General features: G+C 39.9%; 1 protein-coding gene and 1 long non-coding RNA gene across 8 annotated transcripts in view; one reads left to right on the forward strand and one right to left on the reverse strand.

Moving 5' to 3' along the window:
- Positions 1 to 2,469, reverse strand: part of alpha-Man-IIa (alpha-mannosidase 2) — a 29,170-nt gene extending 26,701 nt beyond the window's left edge. For 2 of the 7 annotated variants that reach the window (XM_022796075.2, XM_086984321.1), the window contains exon 1: positions 2,329 to 2,469. The gene's annotated coding sequence lies outside the window, so the exon portion shown is untranslated. Of the gene's footprint in view, positions 1 to 2,152 lie in introns of all 7 variants that reach the window. The other 5 variants (XM_086984327.1, XM_022796070.2, XM_086984325.1 and 2 more) reach the window with 4 other exon arrangements.
- On the forward strand, positions 95 to 4,821 carry LOC147756747 (uncharacterized). Its single transcript, XR_015324354.1, has 3 exons — positions 95 to 1,120; positions 1,719 to 1,888; positions 2,368 to 4,821. It is a non-coding gene; the product is annotated as an uncharacterized LOC147756747 (long non-coding RNA).
- Positions 4,822 to 10,614: the final 5,793 nt, after the last annotated feature.

The following is a 10,614-nucleotide window of genomic DNA, read 5'->3' on the forward strand; positions in this document are numbered from 1 at the left end:
TAATAGAAATACAAGTAGCAGAAAATGATACATACTGCTTATACATGTTTCTATAAAAGTGTAATTGACTGTTTTGTCAGTCATTCGTCTTTGTTCCTACGAGCGCAGCCAATAACGTCACTGACGAAATCGCGTTTCTCTCGATCTTTGACACCTTCCACTTTTGCCTTTATACTTGAAGAGAAGCCTTTTGTCATCTGCCCCGATCATACGCGAATAGAAAAAGCGCAGCGCAGTTTTGTTTTGACATTTGCTAGGCGGCTGAGGATGTGTCATCGAGAGTAACAGTGCAATTTCCAAGAAAATGGTATTTGGTGTACTTTTTGTCTAGTCAACCGGTGTCTCGTTTCTTAGCTGCATAGGTCGATGACGGCCATGATCAGAGAAAAATGTAAAAAACAATAGCATGGTGGCAAGGATATGGTCATTTTCAATCTAGTTATACCTCACTGCGATCACAACCATCCGAGTTACTCTCACCTAAAACGATACTATGATTCAAGCCAGATATCACCGCGCCGATCGTAACCCCGCTCTGATCGAGGCCGGCGGCACCACGTATATTAGCAATAATCATTCTGATAACAATACTAGAAACATTCCTACAGATGATATTGTTGTAGCAGCGATCATCGATGAGACTAAAACGGAAACAAGCAGCAGAGCCGTTATTGCTGGAGAGCGGCCCGTACCCATAACAAGGATTATCTTCGTTCAATAGTTGGGATGGCGCTCGGGGCCAAATTTACACGACTAAAGTATCAGTTACCACCGGAACAACTGCTGCAGTGAACACAGATAGAATTAAGGAAAAGAGAAACCACAGCGTGTGAATCCTTTGTCACCAGTCAACTACAGTTAGGAAACCGAAGCAGATTCAGTGTCGACGCAGACAAACCCGTCGCCTCAGCAGCAGCAGAAAGCTACGGGGAGATTTGACAAACCGGGCGACTATCGTTAGTGAAGTTACTGTTTGAAGTTACCCCTTGCATCAAAGAAAAAGCCATTAACTAGAGCTAAAGCTCTACATAAATTCTGCCATCGGACTGGCTTTAGCAACAACAACGAGGCAGCTACTGCTGCTGGCGATACATCCAGCCAGTTAGAAGGCCAACAGCAGGTAGGTAACAGTTAGGGTCAAGTGCAATTGGCCGGCTTCCGTTGAACCATCTTCTAGAACACTTTTCTGCTTAACCAGGTTAGCGAGGGTTTGCGTTGTTCGTGCGTGTGAGCCACTGGGGCAAAGTCAGTCAACAAGCAGAACGCAAGGGTAAGGGGGGAGTCGGGAGTCTCGAGGTGGGAGCTGGAGGGGGTGAGATATACGAGGGAGAGACAGTTAGAGGAAATGCGGGAAATTATTTGCCGTAAAAAGTTCGGCAAACGTGTTTTCCTTTGCATAATAATGTAATAAATATACTGATAAAAAAAAGGGGAAAAAATCCCGGAAGATTGCGAGCGATGTCAGTCTGCTCATTTCTCTATGAATGATCTTAATTGTGGTGAACACGCACTTCTGCTAGGCACGTTATTCATTCAAGTATTTAAATAACTGTGTTAATGAAAGCCGGAACATTCAAGTTAATGATTGTACCCGCTCTATTAGATAAACGTTTGGCGTTTTGCTAACCCCATAAAGTCAAAAACCAGATCATTATTATGTAATTTCTACTGCTTGTACGGTCCTGTTGCTTATATCTTTCTATTGGCTTCTTTTTCAGCGTAAAGCTTCGCCGCACACGAACATGGAAGTACGGACAGTAGCATAATATTTCGTGTCTTACAGCTACTGCTGCCATTGCCATTATTGCGCAAAAACCAACAACAAAACTGGAAGATGCCCGTTCGCCCCATAACGACCAGGCATTCCGGTTAATTAGTTAATGTTTGTGTGAGTATATTGGTAGCCACTCCTTTCAAGGCAGGCAACGGTAGCCAGCTCCAGTTTTCCCGATGATTCGCTACATTGATCGCCGATCAAATCAAACTTATTACAACTACTAAAGCGTGAGACAAAACGAACAGCCCAGTATTTCTATTTGTTCTATGTTTGTATATCCCCGCAGATGGCTGTTGATACCGGCAGCTGCTGCTATCACCACAACTACTATTCTTGATTCTCCTTTAGCTCTAGCTGCTAGCTATCAAAACGCACCGCATCCTGTTTAGTCTGGGCAACTAGCTGTGGCGTTTCTACGTTAACCGGCTTGGCAACTTGGTAACGTGGCAAAAACGCAGATTCAGACAGGCAATACATGCTCCACGTATGGCTCGATGTGTTTCCCCTTGACAAGAGTTCTTCTTTATTCGATAGTTTTAACTCCGACTTACTGTCCATTTGCGATCCGACGCTGTGATGCCTAATCCTAGCTGCTCGCACACGGCAGACAGTGCCACGGATTCACCCACTTTCCTGCCAGCGTTCTGTCAACTGCTGCCTCCCGACCTAACCGCGCTGAAGCAGGAACCCTCCGCCAGGTATCAAGCGGCCGTGCCAGCAGCAAGACCAACAATAACGACCACGACGACGACGACGACGACGACGACAACAACAACAACAACAACAACAACAACCACGTCAACAATATTGGCTCATCGACAGACAGGCCTCTGGTAACGCAGCTCTGCCTGCCGGGTGACTAGCGCATAGGCCCACTCAGATTTTTTCACCTCACTGATACTGTTCCTGCTGCTGATAATTGCTAGCGCTGCTATTTCTGCTGTTTAATTGCCACTACCCCTTGGTAGTGCTGTTCTACTTTCGATTCCCACTCACTCACGGTTTTGACTAATGCTTCTGCTGCAGAATGTTCGTCGCAGTCGATAGCGGTCATGGAGATTGTGCAGGACACCAAAAGCAGGCGGCACCACTGCACTGAGAAAAACACGAAGATGTAAGTACGGCACGGCACTGCTGCAATAAACAGAATTCCTCCGTCGCTCAGCTGCAACCGGTCGTTCAGGATGGCTGATGCTAACGGTACGGTGGCAGGCACACCGCAGACAGATAGAAAGACCCGGAGAGTTGGATACACAGACAGACATACAGACAGGCGGGTGGGCGGGCACCCACCCAGAGAGGGCCACGCTGCTACTGCTGCTACTAAGAAAATCACAGGCGCCTGAGAACGGACTCTTGATCCACTGGCCAGCCACCACTAGGCCGTAACGCTGTACACTGACATCGCTTTGGACTTTTTCTCCTCATTCATCGAAGTTATTCTGCGGATGACAAGGTGCTAACTGACGGACCAGTGCGTGGAAAGCGCAGAAACGTGTAACGCAGCGAAAATGACGCCTAGCGGGAGGATCGGTGTTTAGCGCAAAATAAAATATAGCTCAGTTACACCCATTGTTTCGGGTCTGTGGATGTGCTTGGATTCGCATATAATTTAAGAATAACAATAATCGAAAAAAGTGACTTATTTTCATGGTTTTAGATGGCATTGAAAGACAAAGAACACGTGGCTTGTCATCTCGAGGACGTGTTTTTGAAAATCGAATGTTAAATTTGTAAGAACTGTATGGTGCATCTTGATGCTTTGATTTTCGCTGATGATAGCGGCTATAGATAACACTAGGAAATGAAGACAATTTCATTATTTGGAAAACACTGGCAATGGTTAAAAGATTCATAAAAGAAAAGGACTTCAGAGATTCTTCTGCTCATCTTCTTGCATTATTTGGAAAACACTGATAATGGTTAAAACAATTCATAAAAGAAAAGGACTTCAGAGGTTTTTTTGCTCATCTTTTATTGAAATGATTTTTAGCAACTGTAAGTTGTTATTTCTGACTTATAGTTTTCTTCTAAAAAGAACATATTTACAAAACAGGGAAAATATTCATATTCAACTGTGCGCGCGTATGTTATGCATTTATTGGCAAATTAGCATAAAGTGTTGTAATTCACAGAAATTGTTTCGTGATCGCACATACAAAAGAAAAACAACTGTAAGAACAGGGTAGAGCTAATAGAGAAGCATTTATGAAGAAAGACACATGTTTAATAGCTACTTCTAGCCTGTTGATCAAATCTGTGCTGCATTTATCCAATGAAATTAACTTGAATCAAAAATGCGAACGCTACTGGTTTTTGGTCTGTAGGTGACCCTGGGCCTGGACCGCTTCATAGCTTTTCAGCTTTGGGGCCTTTTGGACTTAATTACTGCGTTAAATACGTGCGGTCAGCCCCATTGCTATAACTTAGATCACCAAAAGAAGTTTCACAGGTAGATGCATAATCTCCATTGAACTAAGATAACAATTTCAGTATTGCTTCAGCCGCCACCAGGTCGAGTGACCAATATTCATTTGTGTTTTTATTTCGTAAAATTTTAGACAGCGCTGGTTGAATAGGTAACTCCATTGAAACTGTCATAACCTACGTTATTGTATCAAACATGCACAACACATATATATGAATAGTATAATGCCAGTATATATAATTATATTTATATATATTGGCAGTCACTGAAGGTCGTATTTTAATGCATATATCATGCATGTTTGATGCTTCATATATATATATATATATATATATATATATATATATATATATATATAATAGTATATATGAATTATATTGTAAACATCATATCACTCAGATTCCTTTTCGCTACTCTGCCACATGATCTAAACCAGGTACACTGGTGAACATAAGCATGGCGTAATTTTTTTGTTGGAAAAATCCGAAAATACGCTGGTTGACCTTTCTCCAGCCCTTCTGTTGTAGAAAACGCCTTTTGGCATACGCTATACATGATTTTTAATATTTTCGAAAAATAAAAACTCAGTGGTGTTAGAATGTACGTTCCGCGAAAATTTGGCATTTTAATTGCTCTTGGTTGCGTCATTCAACATAAAGAAACATTCAAAAAGTAAATAGCAGCGTCTCATTGAAGTGTATATATAACGAAGTATATTTTAGTTTTTTTAAATATTTTTATAAAGAAAATTGGAAATTTTTAACTATTAGTTACGACCATGAATATTTGAGCAATAGGATAACCGAACCATGACCACCGCGTCAACAAATATATATTTGATAATCTTGAAGAAGTACGGTAATTCGCAAAATGGGATACGAACGTCGGAATTTTCTATTTCGTTGATTATCTTGTGTCTACACGTAATTGCACGCTGGGACAATGGAAGATACAACAGTTATATCAAAATATCTCAGAACAAAACGTGAAGGTTTCAAAAAATGATTGTGTCCTATTTAAAGCTACTGTATAACTAACTGCATTAACTTTGCACACTAGTTAGGTATCATTGCCATATCAAATACTATCACTGGGTTAGTAGTGAAATCACAAAGAAGAATCATTATACGCTACTTCTATGTTGCCATCTCTGGTCATCACAGGTGTACACACAGCTGCTATATGTACCCGACCAACGAATGAGGTGGGAGCTCTCAACGCCGTAAAGGGTAAGGGTTGCTGGACCCCTACCGGGCGAGTCTCTAGGTGACGAATAGGGGAATAGTCATTAAGGGATGATGGGTAGCGAGAAGCAGGATACCCGGCGCAATGCTAAGCAGCAGCCTCGAAGGTATTCAGGCTGGCGATAGCAGGTCATTGTGACGGATGCCGACGAGGAAGAATGAACGTTTTGACTGACTGAGGTAATGCCAAACCAGTTCTAAGGCTTCATTCTTTTGGGGGTCGAGACGTACGTCTCTTTAGTGATAGAGGATGTCCCGCACTATCCTATTTTCAGGTGGCATTAGCGTTTTCGCGACTTTTTAACAGTTTTTTTTTTTTTAACAAGTTTAAACAGTTAAAAAACCAGCTGCTGTACTATGATTTAATCAAAACAGAAGTCAAAATTTTACACTCGGCTAGAGGCTGGCTTTCAACTCCTTAACCTACCAATGTTTCTCCTTTCGCTAATTGCTATATGATGTGATATATAAACTCATTTTGTAACGTTCAGTAACGACAAAGCTATTATTGATGCACTCAATTACCCGCTGAAGCAGCATTAACCTGTTTATTGTAGTGAACAACACTTTCAAATAAGTTCACATTATTTTATTATTCAGTTCGGTTCTTCCCAGATGGCTGTACGCAGCTGTTCAGGGTTTGATATGATCAACTATGCATACTGATGCGATGTAATTATATATACTACTATAGCACATACGTGCACATCGAGTTTTTATCTCGGACTGCGCAATGGAGACAGCCTAAAAAATAAACTTTAATCTTACCGAAATCCTCATATTTCCTGATGATTCCATGAATGAGCTGGTGTCCGGATCTAAAGGGTCGCTAATCGGATTTAAATCCGTTTTGTATGCGTACACAAGCAGAATATAGAACAGTTTAATCTTGGACGGATAATAATCTTTGCAAGCAGTGTATCGAAAATAGCCGTTACAAGCCCCGTTGCTTTAAACGAGGGGGCTTATGCTCCAACTCACAGACAAAATGCGATATGCTGAGTCTGAAAAAGCTATCATTTCCTTTGCATTCCTGAGGGATCTCCAAAGCGACAAGAGGTATCGTCGGCACCAGTTGCAAACGAAATATACGAACGACCTCATTTTCGAGTAACAAAGTCATTCGTGAGTGCACTCCATATCAGCTCTGGTAGTGTAGTTTTCGGTACACTAGAACGCGCTCGGAAGCATATTTAATAAAATAGATCCTTTGCAAACACAAGTAGCAATAGTGGCAAACAAGGCGCCTACACGTAATTGTTATCGGGAAATTTTTATAAATATAAAATCGGTGGATGAATGGGATGGCCAATGAAATCGTCAAAGGTAAGAAATACTACAAAGAGTCAAATTACTGATGCTGCCAAGTTAATCTTAATGCTGGATTGAAGAAGATTAGCCTTATCAGGATAGTCATCATATGTAGATACGGCGAGTACAATCCACTAGCACTTCGTAACGTACGTAATTGTGATGAGATAGAAATGTTTTTTTGCGCTTGCTGTTATCGTCACTCGACCCTCATTTAAATAGATACGCATTAAACTTTAGTTCAATGTACAAGAATTCCAGATACTCTATAGGGACAACATGTCTTTTATCGCTCAGGGAATGAATTTTCAAAAGCAGAAAGTGTTCGACTTTCTCGAGATGAATCGGATTCGAATTGTTTGTATAGGTTGTGAGTCCTTATTGATGAATCGGTCATTAAATAATTGTCATGTTAAGTAATTGTATTTCTGATAATCATGCTTCCACTGTCTCACAACATGGTTCATATCATATTTAATTCCTCCCAATCTCTAGCCGCCTGCTTCATCTACTGTTAATAGGTTATTAGTTTTTAGTGGCACCGATTGATGTTAGCCAATCAACATATGCTTTCTGCTGATTCGTATTCACTGTGTTCGAAGCTATGAATTTATACGTTTGTTTGAAAAACTTTGTTGTTATTACACATTGAATAGATTAAAAGTAGTATTTAGTTAATTACTTATACGATTATTATGTTAAATATCATAGTGTTAGACCAGTAACCTTTGCAATTCTACAATGTTTTTTCAAGAGTAGCCTTGTTGGCATGCTAGTTATGGGTAATAATGTTAACTTCCAGGAAGAACAAACTGTGACAAAGCTGTCCAGACAGAACTGCTAAACCAAGAACTTGCGTGATTTCTTTTGGACCTTTTGACAAAGGTCTGTCTCACAAGACATCCTCTCCCTGACTCATCTGCTTTTTGCGATTCTACAATGACAAGGCGAAAGTCGTGGGTTAAAAGGGTAAACAACCTTGGACCTTGTCAATGTTTGATCCACCGCTATAAATTAGCAGGAAAAAAATAATTGACAGATATAATTTCTCCGAAAGTAGGTGATCCGAAAAATAATAATATTTCGATTAAAAGGTGGAGGACGTATATGCTGAAAAAAGAAGTATAGACTTTCATTAAATAGTTATTTTAGTTGATTTAGATCAGTTGATTTAAAATAGCCAGTAGTTACAAAGAAGGTAATGAAAAGGTTTAATTTATCGCAGTTGATTTTTCCCACTAAGATGAAATTACTTAGACACTTTCTCTTATGACCTAAGGTATAGGAGGATCTACGTAAAGCTAAATTTTTCCTTTTTTAATCTGGTCCTATGTAAACGCCAATGGGATGGATGAAATGGCAAAAGGTTTATTATGTGGGAGACGAAACACCTTACCACCTTTTTAACGAAGAATTGAATTTTTCGACAGAGTTTTTCGGATTCAATATTTGAGCTAGATTTCCCTTTAATGTCTCGACAGGTACTTGATAAAGGACAAATTAATTGTAATGCAAGTGTCAGTAGTAACCAGGAAGGACCGTATAAGTTTTTCAGAGATATCGAATATTTTCGGCCGATTTATACTGACCCAGATATTTGAAGAAGTACGCTTTTCAGTTGTATATATATAGCAGAACTTGCTAGGTCGGGCAGCTGCAGTGATCAAGCAATGGGCTCTTTAGATGATCCGACGATCTCCGGCTCTCGCATTTATAATAGGTGCATTCAACAATGTCAAAATGTACCGAATTAGATGGCTTCATCGGCCGGACCATATTCAACAGCGAAAACAGCCTCGGAAATATATAACATTATTAAAAAAGAAGTCTCATTCCATTTCGTCGGTATCAAACTTGTGTTATGGTTAACGCTGATTTTGATAATTAATGATATCAATGGATAACCTAATTTAAAATAAACCACTTCTGAAATTCGTAATTGCATTGGGAAAATTTGATTACATTAGCTTATATAACTGAGGTTTGTAGCGACATCTCGCACACTTTACTGACCTTCCTGTGGCTACACGCAGATACTCTTGGTGTCCCAGGCATGTAGACGATTTTGAGGCTTTTTGATTTTTGCTAAACAATGAATCGTCATTGAAAGTCATGGATTGAAGTTATCCATTATTTGAGCTATTGTTACTGTTAGTTGTTTTGATCAACCCAGCTGCAATAAAAAAAGCAGACTCCTTTCGAGTCTATGTTCTCACTTATTTAATTAAGGTAACGTTTATCATACAATCACATACATCACGAGATGGTATTCGCAAAATCCTTTTTTTTTTTAACATTTTGGTTTTTAGCAGTAAGATAAATGCTGACCCTCCATAGCGCTATTATAAAAAATACATCCATCGTTGAGCTCTACGACCTCAACAATTTTCTTAATTGATTCAAGGATTGATCTTGAATTTATGTAAATAAGGTCATTATAAACACAAGGTCAGTCAACTTGACGCAGATTTTCGCAACAATTTTGCTTATCTAAAACTGGTGCTACTAGCGGAAAACTCATTCCAAGGAGCATGTAGATGAGACTGAGAAAATAAAAGCCATTAGCTATCGGTTTTATGAGATCTAACAGCTAGCTCTTTTGAGACTTGTGCTCTTTGTACAGTGCGTTTGAGTGATACTCCGCTAGATTCGCCGGTATAGCTTGATGCACGGTTACTATTGAAAAGTTCTTTCGGGATAAAAGAAGGCATATTTTGAAATAATGAATTAAGTAGGGTCTTTAATCGAATTTGTAACTAAAGTGAGCGGAGGTTACCTTTCGTAAACGAGCTTGTCAAGAGTGACCATTTTAGCCAAAATTACACCAAAAATGTCGTTGAAATTTTTTTTACTCTTGGCAAGAACTTGAAGAAAGAAGTTTCGGTTTGAGTGGATCCTTATGATGAGGGCCATCAAGCGGACTCAGTTCAGCTCAATCAAATAGTTTAAACTTCTAACGCTAAGTGCAGCACTAAAGCGAGATATTTCCAAACGGGTTTCACCGTATCGAAGCGACACTGTTCTACTCTACAGTGGTACCCCATATGTCGATAACGGCAACGGCGAACACTCTCAAATCGCTCACAAACGATATAACATTGATAAGTGTTTTTATACGTGTTGTATAGAAGTGTTGAAATTAGATAGAAAACACGTCACTAAGAAGCACAAAACACTAACTAGCAGAGTATTTCGTCAAAAAATGCATACAAGGCGAAACTGCATGTTCCATGTTTGTTAGTGTGCGAGACAACCGTGTATTTAATCACGAACTCATTAATTAATCAGTTGAATGTTCGAATAAAACATGCTCGTCCTCATAGCGCGTAAAAAAACTGGACCATCGAGAATTGGGAAAAAAAAACTGTTTCTTAGATGAATCTCACTTTGAAGTTATCCAAAAAAAACACCTATCATGCCTTAAGACGAGTTGACGAACGATTTTCTGAAAACTGTCATCATTTGGTATATAAATCTCGGTAAAGGCATTGGGATAATACACATCGTGCAGATAATACTAGGGCAGCAGGAATGCTGACGTTATCGACAACAAGATTCTGCGGAAACGGTAAATATCATACCCTGATGACGCACGATAAAGAGCCTTGTCACAGAGATCAGAGTGTCTCTAGGCTACCCACTGCCAATAATGTTCAGATAATACCATAGGCTGCCAGTTCGGCAGGCCTCAATTCCATAGAGGACGTCTAAAAAATCGTAAAATTACTGATTGGAGAAATATAGGAAATAAGAAATGTTTCAGGTCTCTGTGAAAAATCACTAATTTATGGCAGCAGGATCCATCCATAGCTGAAGCAGCGAAAAACTCCGACGGAATCATGCCCCAAGGAGTG

Source organism: Varroa destructor, unplaced genomic scaffold, assembly GCF_002443255.2.
Source record: "Varroa destructor unplaced genomic scaffold, Vdes_3.0 BEIS01000003.1, whole genome shotgun sequence".
Classification (NCBI taxonomy): domain Eukaryota; kingdom Metazoa; phylum Arthropoda; class Arachnida; order Mesostigmata; family Varroidae; genus Varroa; species Varroa destructor.